This window comes from Hydractinia symbiolongicarpus, chromosome 2 (assembly GCF_029227915.1).
Source record: "Hydractinia symbiolongicarpus strain clone_291-10 chromosome 2, HSymV2.1, whole genome shotgun sequence".
Classification (NCBI taxonomy): Eukaryota; Metazoa; Cnidaria; class Hydrozoa; order Anthoathecata; family Hydractiniidae; genus Hydractinia; species Hydractinia symbiolongicarpus.
The window spans coordinates 29,672,075-29,691,969 of record NC_079876.1 but is presented as its reverse complement, the minus strand read 5'-3'; the positions used below and the strand labels follow the sequence as shown (position 1 = coordinate 29,691,969).

Sequence of the window (19,895 nt, the reverse complement as noted above, 5' to 3'; positions counted from 1 at the left end):
GTTCATTTCCCGTACCCTTTCCAAATTCAAGTAACCTTATTAACCTGAATGTTCAACCAGTGTGGCCGAGTGGTTAAGGCGTTGGACTTAAGTTCCAATGGACGATTGTCCGCGTGGGTTTGAACCCAACCTCTGGTATTAGCTAGGCTAACCTGTGTGATAAGAAGATTGAGGGATGCTTGTAGAGTTTTAACCGTGGGAATGTGTTAACACGATACGTTGTGGTGAAATATCGCACATGGCGAAAATGGAAAAACACCAATAATTCTACAAACCGTTATTTCACGATGCGCAAGTACTGGCAATGAGCCTTAATATTCTAAATCGTGTAAGATCATTAACATCTGTCGATCTTCTTATTTCTTAAATAATTTGCCGTTTTGATAATTCAACAAATTGACTGAAACTGCAAAAAAGAATGGTAATACTTAGGATTTTGAATTTGAAAATTTGAGATATGGAAGGAATGATTGCGCATTGTGAAAGAACGGCCGGTACAACTATTGCAGCTATTCTACTCTCCAAGTTCGATACTTTGCCAGAACGAGTCATGGCAAACACACTTCCAGGTTTAAATTCTCCAAGCATCCTTCAATCATCTTATCAAAAACGTTAACCTAGCTAATAACAGAGGTGGTGTTCGAACCCACTCGGACAAGCGTCCATTGGAACTTAAGTCCAACACCTTATCCACTCGGCCACCCTGGTTGAATAATCAGGTTAATAAGGTTACTTAAACTTGGAGAAACTGCTGCCAATGAATCTTAGTATTCTAAATCGTGTAAGAGCATTGACATCTGTCGACTTTCTTATTGCCATGACACGTTGTGGCGAAGTATCGAACTTGGAGAGGTAGAACAGCTGCAATAGTTGTACCAGCGGTTATTTCACAATGCGCAATTATTCCTTCCATATCTGAAACCTTCAAACTCAAATTCCCAAATATTACCATCCAATTTTGCAGTTCCATTCATTTTTTTGAGTTATCGAAAGGGCAAATTATTGAAAAATCTGAAGGTCGTCAAATGGTAGTGCTCTTGCGCGATTTAGAATACTAAGGTTCATTGCTAGTACGTTTTCCAAGTTCAAGTAACATTGGTAACCTGAAATTTCAACCAGGGTGGCCGAGTGGTTAAGGCGTTGGACTTAAGTTCCAATGGACGATTGTCCGCGTGGGTTCGAACCCCACCTCTGGTATTCGCTAGGTTTATCTGGGTGATAAGATGATTGAAGGATGCTTGCAGAATTTAAACGTGGAAATGTGTTTGGCATGACACGTTCTGGCGAAGTATCGAACCTGGAGAAATAGAACAGCTGCAACAGTTGTACCCGCCGTTATTTCACAATGCGCTATCATGCCTTCCATATCTCAAATTTTCAAACTCAAAATCCCAAATATTACCATACTTTCTTGCAGTTCCAGTCAATTTGTTGAATTATCAAAACGGCAAATTATTCAAAAATCTGAAGGTCGTCAAATGGTAATGCTCTTGCGCGATTTAAAATACTAAGGTTGATTGCCAGTACTTTTTCCAAGTTCAAATAAACTTATTAACCTGAAATTTCAACCAGGGGGGCGAGTCGTCAAGGCGTTGGACTTAAGTTCCAATGGACGATTGTCCGCGTGGGTTTGAACCCAACCTCTGGTATTAGCTAGGCTAACCTTTCTGGTAAGAAGATTGAGGGATGCTTGGAGATTTTTAACCGTGGGAATGTGTTAACACGATACGTTGTGGCGAAATATCGCACATGGCGAAAATGGAAAAACACCAATAATTCTACAAACCGTTATTTCACGATGCGCAATTATTCCTTCCGTATCTCAAAATTTCAAATTCAAAGTCCCAATTTGTTGAATTATGAAAGCGGCAAATTAATAAAGAGATAAGAAAGTCGACAGATGTCAATGCTCTTACACGATTTAGAATACTAAGATTCATTGCCAGTACTTTTTCCAAGTTTAAGTAACCTTATTAACCTGAATGTTCAACCACGATGGCCGAGTGGTTAAGGCGTTGGACTTAAGTTCCAATGGACGATTGGTCGCGTGGGTTCGAACCCCACCTCTGGTATTAGCTAGGCTAACCTGTGTGATAAGAAGATTGAGGGATGCTTGTGGAGTTTTAACCGTGGAAATGTGTTAACATGATACGTTGTGGCGAAGTATCGAACTTGGAGAGGTAGAACAGCTGCAATAGTTGTACCAGCCGTTATTTCACAATACGCAATTAGTACTTCCATGTCTCAAACTTTCAAACTCAAAATCACAGATATTACTATACTTGTTTGCAGTTCCATTCATTTTGTTGAGTTATCAGAAGGGCAAATTATTGAAAAATCTGAAGGTCGTTAAATGGTAGTGCTCTTGCGCGATTTAGATTACTAAGGTTCATTGCGAGTACGTTTTCAAAGTTCAAGTAACCTTGGTAACCTGAAATTTCAACCAGGGTGGCCGAGTGGTTAAGGCGTTGGACTTAAGTTCCAATGGACGATTGTCCGCGAGGGTTCAAACCCCACCTCTGGTATTAGCTAGGCTAACCTGTGTGATAAGAAGATTGAGGGATGCTTGGAGAGTTTTAACCGTGGAAATGTGTTAACATGATACGTTGTGATGAATTATCCCACAGGGCAAAATAGAATAGCCCCAATAATTCTACCAGCCGTTACTTCACGATACGCAATATTTCTTCCATATCTGAAACTTTCAAACTCAAAATCCTAAATATTACCATCCCATTTTGCAGTTCCATTCATTTTGTTGAGTTATCAAAAGGGCAAATTATTGAAAAATCTGAAGGTCGTCAAATGATAGTGCTCTTGCGCGATTTAGAATACTGAGGTTCATTGCCAGTACGTTTTCCAAGTTCAAGCAACCTTGGTAACCTGAAATTTCAACCAGGGTGGCCGAGTGGTTAAGGCGTTGGACTTAAGTTCCAATGGACGATTGTCCGCGTGGGTTCGAACCCCACCTCTGGTATTAGCTAGGCTAACCTGTGTGATAAGAAGATTGAGGGATGCTTGGAGAGTTTTAACCGTGGAAATGTGTTAACATGATACGTTGTGATGAATTATCCCACAGGGCAAAATAGAATAGCCCCAATAATTCTACCAGCCGTTACTTCACGATACGCAATAATGTCTTCCATATCTGAAACTTTCAAACTCAAAAATCCTAAATATTACCATCCCATTTTGCAGTTCCATTCATTTTGTTGAGTTATCAAAAGGGCAAATTATTGAAAAATCTGAAGGTCGTCAAATGGTAGTGCTCTTGCGGGATTTAGAATACTGAGGTTCATTGCCAGTACGTTTTCCAAGTTCAAGCAACCTTGGTAACCTGAAATTTCAACCAGGGTGGCCGAGTGGTTAAGGCGTTGGACTTAAGTTCCAATGGACGATTGTCCGCGTGGGTTCGAACCCCACCTCTGGTATTAGCTAGGCTAACCTGTGTGATAAGAAGATTGAGGGATGCTTGGAGAGTTTTAACCGTGGAAATGTGTTAACATGATACGTTGTTATGAATTATCCCACAGGGCAAAATAGAATAACCCCAATAATTCTACCAGCAGTTACTTCACGATACGCAATAATGCCTTCCATATCTGAAACTTTCAAACTCAAAATCCTAAATATTACCATCCCATTTTGCAGTTCCATTCATTTTGTTGAGTTATCAAAAGGGCAAATTATTGAAAAATCTGAAGGTCGTCAAATGGTAGTGCTCTTGCGCGATTTAGAATACTGTGGTTCATTGCCAGTACGTTTTCCAAGTTCAAGCAACCTTGGTAACCTGAAATTTCAACCAGGGTGTCCGAGTGGTTAAGGCGTTGGACTTAAGTTCCAATGGACGATTGTCCGCGTGGGTTCGAACCCCACCTCTGGTATTAGCTAGGCTAACCTGTGTGATAAGAAGATTGAGGGATGCTTGTAGAGTTTTATTCGTGGAAATGTGTTTGCCATGACACGTTGTGGCGAAGTATCGAACTTGGAGAGGTAGAACAGCTGCAATAGTTGTACCAGCCGTTATTTTACAATGCGCAATTATTCCTTCCATGTCTCAAATTTTCAAACTCAAAATCACAGATATTACCATACTTGTTTGCAGTTCCAGTCAATCTGTTGAGTTATCAAAACGGCAAATAATTAAAAGTATGAAGGTTGTCAAATGGTAATGCTCTTGCGCAATTCCGGTATTAGCTAGGTTTATCTGGGTGATAAGATGATTGAAGGATGCTTGGAGAATTTAAACGTGGAAATGTGTTTGCCATGACACGTTCTGGCGAAGTATCGAACCTGGAGAAATAGAACAGCTGCAATAGTTGTACCAGCCGTTATTTCACAATGCGCAATTATTCCTTCCATATCTCAAATTTTCAAACCCAAAATCCCAAATATTACCATACTTTTTTGCAGTTCCAGTCAATTTGTTGAATTATCAAAACGGCAAATTATTAAAGAAATAAGAAGATCGACAGATGTTAATGCTTTTGCACGATTTAAAATACTAAGGTTCATTCCCAGTACTTTTTCCGAGATCAAGTAACCTTATTAACCTGAATATTCAACCAGGGTGGCCGAGTGGATAAGGTGTTGGACTTAACTTCCATTAGACGCTTGTCCGAGTGGGTTCGAACACCACCTCTGTTATTAGCTAGATTAACGTTTTTCATAAGATGATTGAAGGATGCTTGGAGAATTTAAACGTGGAAGTGTGTTTACCATGACTCGTTGTGGCAAAGTATCGAACTTGGAGAGGTAGAATAGCTGCAATAGTTGTACCAGCCGTTCTTTCACAATGCGCAATTATTCCTTCCATATCTCAAATTTTCAAACTCAAAATCCTAAGTATTACCATACTTTTTTGCAGTTCCAGTCAATTTGTTGAATTATCAAAACGGCAAATTATTTAAGAAATAAGAATATCGACAGATGTTGATGCTCTTACACGATTTAGAATGTTAAGGCTCATTGCCAGTACTTTCTCCAAGTTCAAGTAACCTTGGTAACCTGAAGTTTCAACCAGGGTGGCCGAGTGGTTAGGGCGTTGGACTTAAGTTCCAATGGACTATTGTCCGCGTGGGTTCGAACCCCACCTCTGGTATTAGCTAGGCTAACCTGTGTGATAAGAAGATTGAGGGATGCTTGGAGAGTTTTAACCGTGGAAATGTGTTAACATGATACGTTGTGATGAATTATCCCACAGGGCAAAATAGAATAGCCCCAATAATTCTACCAGCCGTTACTTCACGATACGCAATAATGTTTTCCATATCTGAAACTTTCAAACTCAAAAATCCTAAATATTACCATCCCATTTTGCAGTTCCATTCATTTTGTTGAGTTATCAAAAGGGCAAATTATTGAAAAATCTGAAGGTCGTCAAATGGTAGTGCTCTTGCGCGATTTAGAATACTGAGGTTCATTGCCAGTACGTTTTCCAAGTTCAAGCTACCTTGGTAACCTGAAATTTCAACCAGGTTGGCCGAGTGGTTAAGGCGTTGGACTTAAGTTCCAATGGACGATTGTCCGCGTGGGTTCGAACCCCACCTCTGGTATTAGCTAGGCTAACCTGTGTGATAAGAAGATTGAGGGATGCTTGGAGAGTTTTAACCGTGGAAATGTGTTAACATGATACGTTGTTATGAATTATCCCACAGGGCAAAATAGAATAGCCCCAATAATTCTACCAGCAGTTACTTCACGATACGCAATAATGCCTTCCATATCTGAAACTTTCAAACTCAAAATCCTAAATATTACCATCCCATTTTGCAGTTCCATTCATTTTGTTGAGTTATCAAAAGGGCAAATTATTGAAAAATCTGAAGGTCGTCAAATGGTAGTGCTCTTGCGCGATTTAGAATACTGAGGTTCATTGCCAGTACGTTTTTCAAGTTCAAGCAACCTTGGTAACCTGAAATTTCAACCAGGGTGGCCGAGTGGTTAAGGCGTTGGACTTAAGTTCCAATGGACGATTGTCCGCGTGGGTTCGAACCCCACCTCTGGTATTAGCTAGGCTAACCTGTGTGATAAGAAGATTGAGGGATGCTTGGAGAGTTTTAACCGTGGAAATGTGTTAACATGATACGTTGTGATGAATTATCCCACAGGGCAAAATAGAATAGCCCCAATAATTCTACCAGCCGTTACTTCACGATACGCAATAATGTCTTCCATATCTGAAACTTTCAAACTCAAAAATCCTAAATATTACCATCCCATTTTGCAGTTCCATTCATTTTGTTGAGTTATCAAAAGGGCAAATTATTGAAAAATCTGAAGGTCGTCAAATGGTAGTGCTCTTGCGGGATTTAGAATACTGAGGTTCATTGCCAGTACGTTTTCCAAGTTCAAGCAACCTTGGTAACCTGAAATTTCAACCAGGGTGGCCGAGTGGTTAAGGCGTTGGACTTAAGTTCCAATGGACGATTGTCCGCGTGGGTTCGAACCCCACCTCTGGTATTAGCTAGGCTAACCTGTGTGATAAGAAGATTGAGGGATGCTTGGAGAGTTTTAACCGTGGAAATGTGTTAACATGATACGTTGTTATGAATTATCCCACAGGGCAAAATAGAATAGCCCCAATAATTCTACCAGCAGTTACTTCACGATACGCAATAATGCCTTCCATATCTGAAACTTTCAAACTCAAAATCCTAAATATTACCATCCCATTTTGCAGTTCCATTCATTTTGTTGAGTTATCAAAAGGGCAAATTATTGAAAAATCTGAAGGTCGTCAAATGGTAGTGCTCTTGCGCGATTTAGAATACTGTGGTTCATTGCCAGTACGTTTTCCAAGTTCAAGCAACCTTGGTAACCTGAAATTTCAACCAGGGTGTCCGAGTGGTTAAGGCGTTGGACTTAAGTTCCAATGGACGATTGTCCGCGTGGGTTCGAACCCCACCTCTGGTATTAGCTAGGCTAACCTGTGTGATAAGAAGATTGAGGGATGCTTGTAGAGTTTTATTCGTGGAAATGTGTTTGCCATGACACGTTGTGGCGAAGTATCGAACTTGGAGAGGTAGAACAGCTGCAATAGTTGTACCAGCCGTTATTTTACAATGCGCAATTATTCCTTCCATGTCTCAAATTTTCAAACTCAAAATCACAGATATTACCATACTTGTTTGCAGTTCCAGTCAATCTGTTGAGTTATCAAAACGGCAAATAATTAAAAAGTATGAAGGTTGTCAAATGTTAATGCTCTTGCGCAATTCCGGTATTAGCTAGGTTTATCTGGGTGATAAGATGATTGAAGGATGCTTGGAGAATTTAAACGTGGAAATGTGTTTGCCATGACACGTTCTGGCGAAGTATCGAACCTGGAGAAATAGAACAGCTGCAATAGTTGTACCAGCCGTTATTTCACAATGCGCAATTATTCCTTCCATATCTCAAATTTTCAAACCCAAAATCCCAAATATTACCATACTTTTTTGCAGTTCCAGTCAATTTGTTGAATTATCAAAACGGCAAATTATTAAAGAAATAAGAAGATCGACAGATGTTAATGCTTTTGCACGATTTAAAATACTAAGGTTCATTCCCAGTACTTTTTCCGAGATCAAGTAACCTTATTAACCTGAATATTCAACCAGGGTGGCCGAGTGGATAAGGTGTTGGACTTAACTTCCATTAGACGCTTGTCCGAGTGGGTTCGAACACCACCTCTGTTATTAGCTAGATTAACGTTTTTCATAAGATGATTGAAGGATGCTTGGAGAATTTAAACGTGGAAGTGTGTTTACCATGACTCGTTGTGGCAAAGTATCGAACTTGGAGAGGTAGAATAGCTGCAATAGTTGTACCAGCCGTTCTTTCACAATGCGCAATTATTCCTTCCATATCTCAAATTTTCAAACTCAAAATCCTAAGTATTACCATACTTTTTTGCAGTTCCAGTCAATTTGTTGAATTATCAAAACGGCAAATTATTTAAGAAATAAGAATATCGACAGATGTTGATGCTCTTACACGATTTAGAATGTTAAGGCTCATTGCCAGTACTTTCTCCAAGTTCAAGTAACCTTGGTAACCTGAAGTTTCAACCAGGGTGGCCGAGTGGTTAGGGCGTTGGACTTAAGTTCCAATGGACTATTGTCCGCGTGGGTTCGAACCCCACCTCTGGTATTAGCTAGGCTAACCTGTGTGATAAGAAGATTGAGGGATGCTTGGAGAGTTTTAACCGTGGAAATGTGTTAACATGATACGTTGTGATGAATTATCCCACAGGGCAAAATAGAATAGCCCCAATAATTCTACCAGCCGTTACTTCACGATACGCAATAATGTTTTCCATATCTGAAACTTTCAAACTCAAAAATCCTTAATATTACCATCCCATTTTGCAGTTCCATTCATTTTGTTGAGTTATCAAAAGGGCAAATTATTGAAAAATCTGAAGGTCGTCAAATGGTAGTGCTCTTGCGCGATTTAGAATACTGAGGTTCATTGCCAGTACGTTTTCCAAGTTCAAGCTACCTTGGTAACCTGAAATTTCAACCAGGGTGGCCGAGTGGTTAAGGCGTTGGACTTAAGTTCCAATAGACGATTGTCCGCGTGGGTTCGAACCCCACCTCTGGTATTAGCTAGGCTAACCTGTGTGATAAGAAGATTGAGGGATGCTTGGAGAGTTTTAACCGTGGAAATGTGTTAACATGATACGTTGTTATGAATTATCCCACAGGGCAAAATAGAATAGCCCCAATAATTCTACCAGCAGTTACTTCACGATACGCAATAATGCCTTCCATATCTGAAACTTTCAAACTCAAAATCCTAAATATTACCATCCCATTTTGCAGTTCCATTCATTTTGTTGAGTTATCAAAAGGGCAAATTATTGAAAAATCTGAAGGTCGTCAAATGGTAGTGCTCTTGTGCGATTTAAAATACTGTGGTTCATTGCCAGTACGTTTTCCAAGTTCAAGCAACCTTGGTAACCTGAAATTTCAACCAGGGTGTCCGAGTGGTTAAGGCGTTGGACTTAAGTTCCAATGGACGATTGTCCGCGTGGGTTCGAACCCCACCTCTGGTATTAGCTAGGCTAACCTGTGTGATAAGAAGATTGAGGTATGCTTGTAGAGTTTTATTCGTGGAAATGTGTTTGCCATGACACGTTGTGGCGAAGTATCGAACTTGGAGAGGTAGAACAGCTGCAATAGTTGTACCAGCCGTTATTTTACAATGCGCAATTATTCCTTCCATGTCTCAAATTTTCAAACTCAAAATCACAGATATTACCATACTTGTTTGCAGTTCCAGTCAATCTGTTGAGTTATCAAAACGGCAAATAATTAGAAAGTATGAAGGTCGTCAAATGGTAATGCTCTTGCGCAATTCCGGTATTAGCTAGGTTTATCTGGGTGATAAGATGATTGAAGGATGCTTGGAGAATTTAAACGTGGAAATGTGTTTGCCATGACACGTTCTGGCGAAGTATCGAACCTGGAGAAATAGAACAGCTGCAATAGTTGTACCAGCCGTTATTTCACAATGCGCAATTATTCCTTCCATATCTCAAATTTTCAAACCCAAAATCCCAAATATTACCATACTTTTTTGCAGTTCCAGTCAATTTGTTGAATTATCAAAACGGCAAAGTATTAAAGAAATAAGAAGATCGACAGATGTTAATGCTTTTGCACGATTTAAAATACTAAGGTTCATTCCCAGTACTTTTTCCGAGATCAAGTAACCTTATTAACCTGAATATTCAACCAGGGTGGCCGAGTGGATAAGGTGTTGGACTAAACTTCCATTAGACGCTTGTCCGAGTGGGTTCGAACACCACCTCTGTTATTAGCTAGATTAACGTTTTTCATAAGATGATTGAAGGATGCTTGGAGAATTTAAACGTGGAAGTGTGTTTACCATGACTCGTTGTGGCAAAGTATCGAACTTGGAGAGGTAGAATAGCTGCAATAGTTGTACCAGCCGTTCTTTCACAATGCGCAATTACTCCTTCCATATCTCAAATTTTCAAACTCAAAATCCCAAGTATTACCATACTTTTTTGCAGTTCCAGTCAATTTGTTGAATTATCAAAACGGCAAATTATTTAAGAAATAAGAATATCGACAGATGTTGATGCTCTTACACGATTTAGAATGTTAAGGCTCATTGCCAGTACTTTCTCCAAGTTCAAGTAACCTTGGTAACCTGAAGTTTCAACCAGGGTGGCCGAGTGGTTAGGGCGTTGGACTTAAGTTCCAATGGACTATTGTCCGCATGGGTTCGAACCCCACCTCTGGTATTAGATAGGTTAATCTGGGTGATAAGATGATTGAAGGATGCTTGGAGAATTTAAACGTGGAAATGTGTTTGCCATGACACCTTGTGGCGAAGTATCAAATCTGGAGAAATATAATAGCTGCAATAGTTGTACCAGCCGATATTTCTCAATGCGCAATTATTCCTTCCATATCTCAAAATTTCAAACTCACAATCCCAAATATTACCATAACTTTTTGCAGTTCCAATCAATTTGTTGAATTATCAAAACGGCAAATTATTAAAGAAATAAGAAGATCGTCAAATGTTAATGCTCTTGCGCTATTTGAAATACTAAGGTTCATTGCCAGTACTTTTTCTAAGTTCAAATAACCTTATTAACCTGAAATTTCAACCAGGGGGGCCGAGTCGTTAAGGCGTTGGACTTAAGTTCCAATGGACGATTGTCCGCGTGGGTTTGAACCTAACCTCTGGTATTAGCTAGTCTAACCTGTCTGATAAGAAGACTGAGGGATGCTTGGAGAGCTTTAACCGTGGAAATGTGTTAACACGATACGTTATGGTGAAATATCGCACATAGCGAAAATGGAAAAACACCAATAATTCAACAAACCGTTATTTCACGATGCGCAATTATTCCTTCCGTATCTCAAAATTTCAAATTCAAAGTCCCAATTTGTTGAATTATGAAAGCGGCAAATTATTAAAGAGATAAGAAAGTCGACAGATGTCAATGCTCTTACACGGTTTAGAATACTAAGCTTCATTGCCAGTACTTTTTCCAAGTTTAAGAAACCTTATTAACCTGAATATTCAACGAGGGTGGCCGAGTGGATAAGGTGTTGGACTTAAGTTCCAATGGACGCTTGTCCGAGTGGGTTAGAACACCACCTCTGTTATTAGCTTGGTTAACGCTTTTGATAAGATGATTGAAGGATGCTTGGAGAATTTAAACGTGGAAGTGTGTTTACCGTGACTCGTTGTGGCAAAGTATCGAACTTGGAGAGGTAGAATAGCTGCAATAGTTGTACCAGCCGTTCTTTCACAATGCGCAATTATTCCTTCCATATCTCAAATATTCAAAATCAAAATCCCAAGTATTACCATAATTTTTTGCAGTTCCAGTCAATTTGTTGAATTATCATAACGGCAAATTATTTAAGAAAGAAGAAGATCGACAGATGTTGATGCTCTTACACGATTTAGAATGTTAAGGCTCATTGCCAGTACTTTCTCCAAGTTCAAGTAACCTTTGTAACCTGAAGTTTCAACCAAGGTGGCCGAGTGGTTAAGGCGTTGGACTTAAGTTCCAATGGACTATTGTCCGCATGGGTTCGAACCCCACCTCTGGTATTAGATAGGTTAATCTGGGTGATAAGATGATTGAAGGATGCTTGGAGAATTTAAACGTGGAAATGTGTTTGCCATGACACCTTGTGGCGAAGTATCAAATCTGGAGAAATATAATAGCTGCAATAGTTGTACCAGCCGATATTTCTCAATGCGCAATTATTCCTTCCATATCTCAAAATTTCAAACTCACAATCCCTAATATTACCATAACTTTTTGCAGTTCCAGTCAATTTGTTGAATTATCAAAACGGCAAATTATCAAAGAAATAAGAAGATCGTCAAATGTTAATGCTCTTGCACGATTTAAAATACTAAGGTTCATTGCCAGTACTTTTTCCAAGGTAAAATAACCTTATTAACCTGAAATTTCAACCAGGGGGGCCGAGTCGTTAAGGCGTTGGATTTAAGTTCCAATGGACGATTGTCCGCGTGGGTTCGAACCCCACCTCTGGTATTAGCTAGGCTAACCTGTGTGATAAGAAGATTGAGGGATGCTTGGAGGGTTTTGCCGTGGAAATGCGTTAACATGACACGTTGTGTTGAATTATCCCACATGGCAAAATAAAATAGCCCCAATAGTTCTACCAGCCGTTACTTCACGATGCGCAATAATGCCTTCCATATCTCAAACAATCAAACTCCAAATCCCAAATATTACCACCTTTTTTTGCAGCTCCATTCATTTTGTTGAGCTATCAAAATGGAAAATTATTAAAAAATCTGAAGTTCGTCAAATGGTAATGCTCTTGGGCGATTTAGAATACTAAGGTTCATTTCCCGTACCCTTTCCAAATTCAAGTAACCTTATTAACCTGAATGTTCAACCAGTGTGGCCGAGTGGTTAAGGCGTTGGACTTAAGTTCCAATGGACGATTGTCCGCGTGGGTTTGAACCCAACCTCTGGTATTAGCTAGGCTAACCTGTGTGATAAGAAGATTGAGGGATGCTTGTAGAGTTTTAACCGTGGGAATGTGTTAACACGATACGTTGTGGTGAAATATCGCACATGGCGAAAATGGAAAAACACCAATAATTCTACAAACCGTTATTTCACGATGCGCAAGTACTGGCAATGAGCCTTAATATTCTAAATCGTGTAAGAGCATTAACATCTGTCGATCTTCTTATTTCTTAAATAATTTGCCGTTTTGATAATTCAACAAATTGACTGAAACTGCAAAAAAGAATGGTAATACTTAGGATTTTGAATTTGAAAATTTGAGATATGGAAGGAATGATTGCGCATTGTGAAAGAACGGCCGGTACAACTATTGCAGCTATTCTACTCTCCAAGTTCGATACTATGCCAGAACGAGTCATGGCAAACACACTTCCAGGTTTAAATTCTCCAAGCATCCTTCAATCATCTTATCAAAAACGTTAACCTAGCTAATAACAGAGGTGGTGTTCGAACCCACTCGGACAAGCGTCCATTGGAACTTAAGTCCAACACCTTATCCACTCGGCCACCCTGGTTGAATAATCAGGTTAATAAGGTTACTTAAACTTGGAGAAACTGCTGCCAATGAATCTTAGTATTCTAAATCGAGTAAGAGCATTGACATCTGTCGACTTTCTTATTGCCATGACACGTTGTGGCGAAGTATCGAACTTGGAGAGGTAGAACAGCTGCAATAGTTGTACCAGCGGTTATTTCACAATGCGCAATTATTCCTTCCATATCTGAAACTTTCAAACTCAAATTCCCAAATATTACCATCCCATTTTGCAGTTCCATTCATTTTTTTGAGTTATCAAAAGGGCAAATTATTGAAAAATCTGAAGGTCGTCAAATGGTAGTGCTCTTGCGCGATTTAGAATACTAAGGTTCATTGCTAGTACGTTTTCCAAGTTCAAGTAACATTGGTAACCTGAAATTTCAACCAGGGTGGCCGAGTGGTTAAGGCGTTGGACTTAAGTTCCAATGGACGATTGTCCGCGTGGGTTCGAACCCCATCTCTGGTATTCGCTAGGTTTATCTTGGTGATAAGATGATTGAAGGATGCTTGCAGAATTTAAACGTGGAAATGTGTTTGCCATGACACGTTCTGGCGAAGTATCGAACCTGGAGAAATAGAACAGCTGCAACAGTTGTACCCGCCGTTATTTCACAATGCGCTATCATGCCTTCCATATCTCAAATTTTCAAACTCAAAATCCCAAATATTACCATACTTTCTTGCAGTTCCAGTCAATTTGTTGAATTATCAAAACGGCAAATTATTCAAAAATCTGAAGGTCGTCAAATGGTAATGCTCTTGCGCGATTTAAAATACTAAGGTTGATTGCCAGTACTTTTTCCAAGTTCAAATAACCTTATTAACCTGAAATTTCAACCAGGGGGGGCGAGTCGTCAAGGCGTTGGACTTAAGTTCCAATGGACGATTGTCCGCGTGGGTTTGAACCCAACCTCTGGTATTAGCTAGGCTAACCTTTCTGGTAAGAAGATTGAGGGATGCTTGGAGATTTTTAACCGTGGGAATGTGTTAACACGATACGTTGTGGCGAAATATCGCACATGGCGAAAATGGAAAAACACCAATAATTCTACAAACCGTTATTTCACGATGCGCAATTATTCCTTCCGTATCTCAAAATTTCAAATTCAAAGTCCCAATTTGTTGAATTATGAAAGCAGCAAATTAATAAAGAGATAAGAAAGTCGACAGATGTCAATGCTCTTACACGATTTAGAATACTAAGATTCATTGCCAGTACTTTTTCCAAGTTTAAGTAACCTTATTAACCTGAATGTTCAACCACGATGGCCGAGTGGTTAAGGCGTTGGACTTAAGTTCCAATGGACGATTGGTCGCGTGGGTTCGAACCCCACCTCTGGTATTAGCTAGGCTAACCTGTGTGATAAGAAGATTGAGGGATGCTTGTGGAGTTTTAACCGTGGAAATGTGTTAACATGATACGTTGTGGCGAAGTATCGAACTTGGACAGGTAGAACAGCTGCAATAGTTGTACCAGCCGTTATTTCACAATACGCAATTAGTCCTTCCATGTCTCAAACTTTCAAACTCAAAATCACAGATATTACTATACTTGTTTGCAATTCCAGTCAATCTGTTGAGTTATCAAAACGGCAAGTTATTGAAAAGTCTGAAGGTCGTCAAATGGTAATGCTCTTGCGCGATTTGAAATAATAAGATTCATTGCCAGTACTTTTTCCAAGTTCAAGTAACCTTATTAACTTGAAATTTCAACCAGGGTGGCCGAGTGGTTAAGTCGTTGGACTTAAGTTCCAATGGACTATTGTCCGCATGGGTTCGAACCCCACCTCTGGTATTAGCTAGGCTAACCTATGCGATAAAAAGATTGAGTGTTGCTTGGAGAGTTTTAACCGTGGAAATGTGTTAACATGACACGTTGTGTTGAATTATCCCACAGGGCAAAATATAATAGCCCCAATAATTCTACCAGCCGTTACTTCACGATACGCAATAATGCCTTCCATATCTGAAACATTCAAACTCAAAATACCAAATATTACCATCCCCTTTTGCAGTTCCATTCATTTTGTCGAGTTATCAAAAGGGCAAATTATTCAAAAATCTGAAGATCGTCAAATGGTAATGCTCTTGCGCGATTTAAAATAATAAGATTCATTGCCAGTACTTTTTCCAAGTTCAAGTAACCTTACTAACTTGCAATTTCAACCAGGGTGGCCGAGTGGTTAAGGCGTTGGACTTAAGTTTCAAGGGACTATTGTCCGCATGGGTTCGAACCCCACCTCTGGTATTAGCTAGGCTAACCTGTGTGATAAGAAGATTGAGGGATGCTTGGAGAGTTTTAAGAGTAGAAATGTGGTAACATGATACGTTGTGTTGAATTATCCCACAGGGCGAAATAGAATAGCCCCAATAATTCTTCCAGCCGTTACTTCACAATGCGCAATTATTCCTTCCATGTCTCAAACTTTCAAACTCAAAATCACAGATATTGCCACAATTTTTTGCAGTTCCAGTCAATCTGTTGAGTTATCAAAACGGCAAATTATTGAAAAGTCTGAAGGTCGTTAAATGGTAATGCTCTTGCGCGATTTAAAATAATAAGATTCATTGCCAGTACTTTTTCCAAGTTCAAGTAACCTTATTAACCTGAAATTTCAACCAGGGGGGGCGAGTCGTCAAGGCGTTGGACTTAAGTTCCAATGGACGATTGTCCGCGTGGGTTTGAACCCAACCTCTGGTATTAGCTAGGCTAACCTTTCTGGTAAGAAGATTGAGGGATGCTTGGAGATTTTTAACCGTGGGAATGTGTTAACACGATACGTTGTGGCGAAATATCGCACATGGCGAAAATGGAAAAACACCAATAATTCTACAAACCGTTATTTCACGATGCGCAATTATTCCTTCCGTATCTCAAAATTTCAAATTCAAAGTCCCAATTTGTTGAATTATGAAAGCAGCAAATTAATAAAGAGATAAGAAAGTCGACAGATGTCAATGCTCTTACACGATTTAGAATACTAAGATTCATTGCCAGTACTTTTTCCAAGTTTAAGTAACCTTATTAACCTGAATGTTCAACCACGATGGCCGAGTGGTTAAGGCGTTGGACTTAAGTTCCAATGGACGATTGGTCGCGTGGGTTCGAACCCCACCTCTGGTATTAGCTAGGCTAACCTGTGTGATAAGAAGATTGAGGGATGCTTGTGGAGTTTTAACCGTGGAAATGTGTTAACATGATACGTTGTGGCGAAGTATCGAACTTGGACAGGTAGAACAGCTGCAATAGTTGTACCAGCCGTTATTTCACAATGCGCAATTATTCCTTCCATGTCTCAAACTTTCAAACTCAAAATCACAGATATTGCCACAATTTTTTGCAGTTCCAGTCAATCTGTTGAGTTATCAAAACGGCAAATTATTGAAAAGTCTGAAGGTCGTTAAATGGTAATGCTCTTGCGCGATTTAAAATAATAAGATTCATTGCCAGTACTTTTTCCAAGTTCAAGTAACCTTATTAACTTGAAATTTCAACCAGGGTGGCCGAGTGGTTAAGGCGTTGGACTTAAGTTCCAAAGGACTATTGTCCGCATGGGTTCGAACCCCATCTCTGGTATTAGCTAGGCTAACCTGTGTGATAAGAAGATTGAGGGATGCTTCGCGAGTTTTAACCGTGGAAATGTGTTAACATGATACGTTGTGTTGAATTATCCAACAGGGCAAAATACAATAGCCCCAATAATTCTACCAGCCGTTACTTCACGATACGCAATAATGCCTTCCATATCTGAAACTTTCAAACTCGAAATCCCAAATATTACCATTCCATTTTGCAGTTCCATTCATTTTGTTGAGTTATGAAAAGGGCAAATTATTCAAAAATCTGAAGGTCGTCAAATGGTAATGCTCTTGCGCGATTTAAAATACTAAGGTTGATTGCCAGTACTTTTTCCAAGTTCAAATAACCTTATTATCCTGAAATTTCAACCAGGGGGGCCGAGTCGTCAAGGCGTTGGACTTAAGTTCCAATGGACGATTGGTCGCGTGTGTTCGAACCCCACCTCTGGTATTAGCTAGGCTAACCTGTGTGATAAGAAGATTGAGGGATGCTTGTGGAGTTTTAACCGTGGAAATGCGTTAACATGATACGTTGTGGCGAAGTATCGAACTTGGAGAGGTAGAACAGCTGCAATAGTTGTACCAGCCGTTATTTCACAATACGCAATTATTCCTTCCATGTCTCAAACTTTCAAACTCAAAATCACAGATATTACTATACTTGTTTGCAATTCCAGTCAATCTGTTGAGTTATCAAAACGGCAAATTATTGAAAAGTCTGAAGGTCGTCAAATGGTAATGCTCTTGCGCGATTTGCAATAATAAGATTCATTGCCAGTACTTTTTCCAAGTTCAAGTAACCTTATTAACTTGAAATTTCAACCAGGGTGGCCGAGTGGTTAAGTCGTTGGACTTAAGTTCCAATGGACTATTGTCCGCATGGGTTCGAACCCCACCTCTGGTATTAGCTAGGCTAACCTGTTTGATAAGAAGATTGAGGGTTGCTTGGAGAGTTTTAACCGTGGAAATGTGTTAACATGATACGTTGTGTTGAATTATCCAACAGGGCAAAATACAATAGCCCCAATAATTCTACCAGCCGTTACTTCACGATACGCAATAATGCCTTCCATATCTGAAACTTTCAAACTCGAAATCCCAAATATTACCATTCCATTTTGCAGTTCCATTCATTTTGTTGAGTTATCAAAAGGGCAAATTATTCAAAAATCTGAAGGTCGTCAAATGGTAATGCTCTTGCGCGATTTAAAATAATAAGATTCATTGCCAGTACTTTTTCCAAGTTCAAGTAACCTTACTAACTTGAAATTTCAACTAGGGTGGCCGAGTGGTTAAGGCGTTGGACTTAAGTTTCAAGGGACTATTGTCCGCATGGGTTCGAACCCCACCTCTGGTATTAGCTAGGCTAACCTGTGTGATAAGAAGATTGAGGGATGCTTGGAGAGTTTTAACAGTAGAAATGTGTTAACATGATACGTTGTGTTGAATTATCCCACAGGGCGAAATAGAATAGCCCCAATAGTTCTACCAGCCGTTACTTCACGATGTGCATTAATGCCTTCCATATCTCAAACATTCAAACTCCAAATCCCAAATATTACCATCCTTTTTACAGCTCCATTCATTTTGTTCAGCTTTCAAAATGGAAAATTATTAAAAAATCTGAAGGTCGTCAAATGGTTACGCTCTTCCGCGATTTAAAATAATAAGATTCATTGCCAGTACTTTTTCCAAGTTCAAGTAACCTTATTAACTTGAACTTTCAACCAGAGTGGCCGAGTGGTTAAGACGTTGGACTTAAGTTCCAAAGGACTATTGTCAGCATGGGTTCGAACCCCATCTCTGGTATTAGCTAGGCTAACCTGTGTGATAAGAAGATTGAGGGATGCTTGGCGAGTTTTAACCGTGGAAATGTGTTAACATGATACGTTGTGTTGAATTATCCAACAGGGCAAAATACAATAGCCCCAATAATTCTACCAGCCGTTACTTCACCATACGCAATAATGCCTTCCATATCTGAAACTTTCAAACTGAAAATCCCACATATTACCATTCCATTTTGCAGTTCCTTTCATTTTGTTGAGTTATCAAAAGGGCAAATTATTCAAAAATCTGAAGGTCGTCAAATGGTAATGCTCTTGCGCGATTTAAAATAATAAGATTCATTGCCAGTACTTTTTCCAAGTTCAAGTAACTTTATTAACTTAAAATTTCAACCAGGGTGGCCGAGTGGTTAAGCCGTTGGACTTAAGTTCCAATGGACTATTGTCCGCATGGATTCGAACCCCACTTCTGGTATTAGCTAGGCTAACCTGTGTGATAAGAAGATTGAGGGATGCTTGGAGAGTTTTAACGTTGTGTTGAATTATCCCACAGGGCGAAATAGAATAGCCCCAATAGTTCTACCAGCTGTTACTTCACGATGTGCATTAATGCCTTCCATATCTCAAACATTCAAACTCCAAATCCCAAATATTACCATCCTTTTTACAGCTCCATTCATTTTGTTCAGCTTTCAAAATGGAAAATTATTAAAAAATCTGAAGGTCGTCAAATGGTTACGCTCTTCCGCGATTTAAAATAATAAGATTCATTGCCAGTACTTTTTCCAAGTTCAAGTAACCTTATTAACTTGAACTTTCAACCAGAGTGGCCGAGTGGTTAAGGCGTTGGACTTAAGTTCCAAAGGACTATTGTCAGCATGGGTTCGAACCCCATCTCTGGTATTAGCTAGGCTAACCTGTGTGATAAGAAGATTGAGGGATGCTTGGCGAGTTTTAACCGTGGAAATGTGTTAACATGATACGTTGTGTTGAATTATCCAACAGGGCAAAATACAATAGCCCCAATAATTCTACCAGCCGTTACTTCACCATACGCAATAATGCCTTCCATATCTGAAACTTTCAAACTGAAAATCCCACATATTACCATTCCATTTTGCAGTTCCTTTCATTTTGTTGAGTTATCAAAAGGGCAAATTATTCAAAAATCTGAAGGTCGTCAAATGGTAATGCTCTTGCGCGATTTAAAATAATAAGATTCATTGCCAGTACTTTTTCCAAGTTCAAGTAACTTTATTAACTTAAAATTTCAACCAGGGTGGCCGAGTGGTTAAGCCGTTGGACTTAAGTTCCAATGGACTATTGTCCGCATGGATTCGAACCCCACTTCTGGTATTAGCTAGGCTAACCTGTGTGATAAGGAGATTGAGGGATGCTTGGAGAGTTTTAACCGTGGAAATGTGTTAACATGATACCTTGT

General features: G+C 39.5%; 23 non-coding genes across 23 annotated transcripts; all 23 read left to right on the top strand.

Annotated features, from left to right (window-relative positions):
- The first annotated feature begins 1,114 nt into the window (after positions 1–1,114).
- On the top strand, positions 1,115–1,197 carry Trnal-uaa (transfer RNA leucine (anticodon UAA)). The gene has a single exon. It is a non-coding gene; the product is annotated as a tRNA-Leu (tRNA).
- A 1,245-nt stretch (positions 1,198–2,442) lies between these two features.
- Trnal-uaa (transfer RNA leucine (anticodon UAA)) lies at positions 2,443–2,525 on the top strand. The gene has a single exon. It is a non-coding gene; the product is annotated as a tRNA-Leu (tRNA).
- Positions 2,526–2,894: 369 nt separating this feature from the next.
- Trnal-uaa (transfer RNA leucine (anticodon UAA)) lies at positions 2,895–2,977 on the top strand. Its single transcript has one exon. It is a non-coding gene; the product is annotated as a tRNA-Leu (tRNA).
- A 371-nt stretch (positions 2,978–3,348) lies between these two features.
- Positions 3,349–3,431, top strand: Trnal-uaa (transfer RNA leucine (anticodon UAA)). The gene has a single exon. It is a non-coding gene; the product is annotated as a tRNA-Leu (tRNA).
- Positions 3,432–3,801: 370 nt separating this feature from the next.
- Trnal-uaa (transfer RNA leucine (anticodon UAA)) lies at positions 3,802–3,884 on the top strand. The gene has a single exon. It is a non-coding gene; the product is annotated as a tRNA-Leu (tRNA).
- A 1,134-nt stretch (positions 3,885–5,018) lies between these two features.
- Positions 5,019–5,101, top strand: Trnal-uaa (transfer RNA leucine (anticodon UAA)). Its single transcript has one exon. It is a non-coding gene; the product is annotated as a tRNA-Leu (tRNA).
- A 371-nt stretch (positions 5,102–5,472) lies between these two features.
- Trnal-uaa (transfer RNA leucine (anticodon UAA)) lies at positions 5,473–5,555 on the top strand. The gene has a single exon. It is a non-coding gene; the product is annotated as a tRNA-Leu (tRNA).
- Positions 5,556–5,925: 370 nt separating this feature from the next.
- Positions 5,926–6,008, top strand: Trnal-uaa (transfer RNA leucine (anticodon UAA)). The gene has a single exon. It is a non-coding gene; the product is annotated as a tRNA-Leu (tRNA).
- Positions 6,009–6,379: 371 nt separating this feature from the next.
- Trnal-uaa (transfer RNA leucine (anticodon UAA)) lies at positions 6,380–6,462 on the top strand. The gene has a single exon. It is a non-coding gene; the product is annotated as a tRNA-Leu (tRNA).
- Positions 6,463–6,832: 370 nt separating this feature from the next.
- Trnal-uaa (transfer RNA leucine (anticodon UAA)) lies at positions 6,833–6,915 on the top strand. The gene has a single exon. It is a non-coding gene; the product is annotated as a tRNA-Leu (tRNA).
- Positions 6,916–8,050: 1,135 nt separating this feature from the next.
- Positions 8,051–8,133, top strand: Trnal-uaa (transfer RNA leucine (anticodon UAA)). Its single transcript has one exon. It is a non-coding gene; the product is annotated as a tRNA-Leu (tRNA).
- A 371-nt stretch (positions 8,134–8,504) lies between these two features.
- Positions 8,505–8,587, top strand: Trnal-uaa (transfer RNA leucine (anticodon UAA)). The gene has a single exon. It is a non-coding gene; the product is annotated as a tRNA-Leu (tRNA).
- Positions 8,588–8,957: 370 nt separating this feature from the next.
- On the top strand, positions 8,958–9,040 carry Trnal-uaa (transfer RNA leucine (anticodon UAA)). Its single transcript has one exon. It is a non-coding gene; the product is annotated as a tRNA-Leu (tRNA).
- A 1,135-nt stretch (positions 9,041–10,175) lies between these two features.
- Positions 10,176–10,258, top strand: Trnal-uaa (transfer RNA leucine (anticodon UAA)). The gene has a single exon. It is a non-coding gene; the product is annotated as a tRNA-Leu (tRNA).
- A 1,248-nt stretch (positions 10,259–11,506) lies between these two features.
- Positions 11,507–11,589, top strand: Trnal-uaa (transfer RNA leucine (anticodon UAA)). The gene has a single exon. It is a non-coding gene; the product is annotated as a tRNA-Leu (tRNA).
- Positions 11,590–13,471: 1,882 nt separating this feature from the next.
- Trnal-uaa (transfer RNA leucine (anticodon UAA)) lies at positions 13,472–13,554 on the top strand. Its single transcript has one exon. It is a non-coding gene; the product is annotated as a tRNA-Leu (tRNA).
- Positions 13,555–14,800: 1,246 nt separating this feature from the next.
- Trnal-uaa (transfer RNA leucine (anticodon UAA)) lies at positions 14,801–14,883 on the top strand. The gene has a single exon. It is a non-coding gene; the product is annotated as a tRNA-Leu (tRNA).
- A 370-nt stretch (positions 14,884–15,253) lies between these two features.
- On the top strand, positions 15,254–15,336 carry Trnal-uaa (transfer RNA leucine (anticodon UAA)). The gene has a single exon. It is a non-coding gene; the product is annotated as a tRNA-Leu (tRNA).
- A 1,246-nt stretch (positions 15,337–16,582) lies between these two features.
- Positions 16,583–16,665, top strand: Trnal-uaa (transfer RNA leucine (anticodon UAA)). Its single transcript has one exon. It is a non-coding gene; the product is annotated as a tRNA-Leu (tRNA).
- An 823-nt stretch (positions 16,666–17,488) lies between these two features.
- On the top strand, positions 17,489–17,571 carry Trnal-uaa (transfer RNA leucine (anticodon UAA)). The gene has a single exon. It is a non-coding gene; the product is annotated as a tRNA-Leu (tRNA).
- Positions 17,572–17,941: 370 nt separating this feature from the next.
- Trnal-uaa (transfer RNA leucine (anticodon UAA)) lies at positions 17,942–18,024 on the top strand. The gene has a single exon. It is a non-coding gene; the product is annotated as a tRNA-Leu (tRNA).
- A 369-nt stretch (positions 18,025–18,393) lies between these two features.
- Trnal-uaa (transfer RNA leucine (anticodon UAA)) lies at positions 18,394–18,476 on the top strand. The gene has a single exon. It is a non-coding gene; the product is annotated as a tRNA-Leu (tRNA).
- Positions 18,477–19,274: 798 nt separating this feature from the next.
- On the top strand, positions 19,275–19,357 carry Trnal-uaa (transfer RNA leucine (anticodon UAA)). Its single transcript has one exon. It is a non-coding gene; the product is annotated as a tRNA-Leu (tRNA).
- The last annotated feature ends 538 nt before the right edge of the window (positions 19,358–19,895 follow it).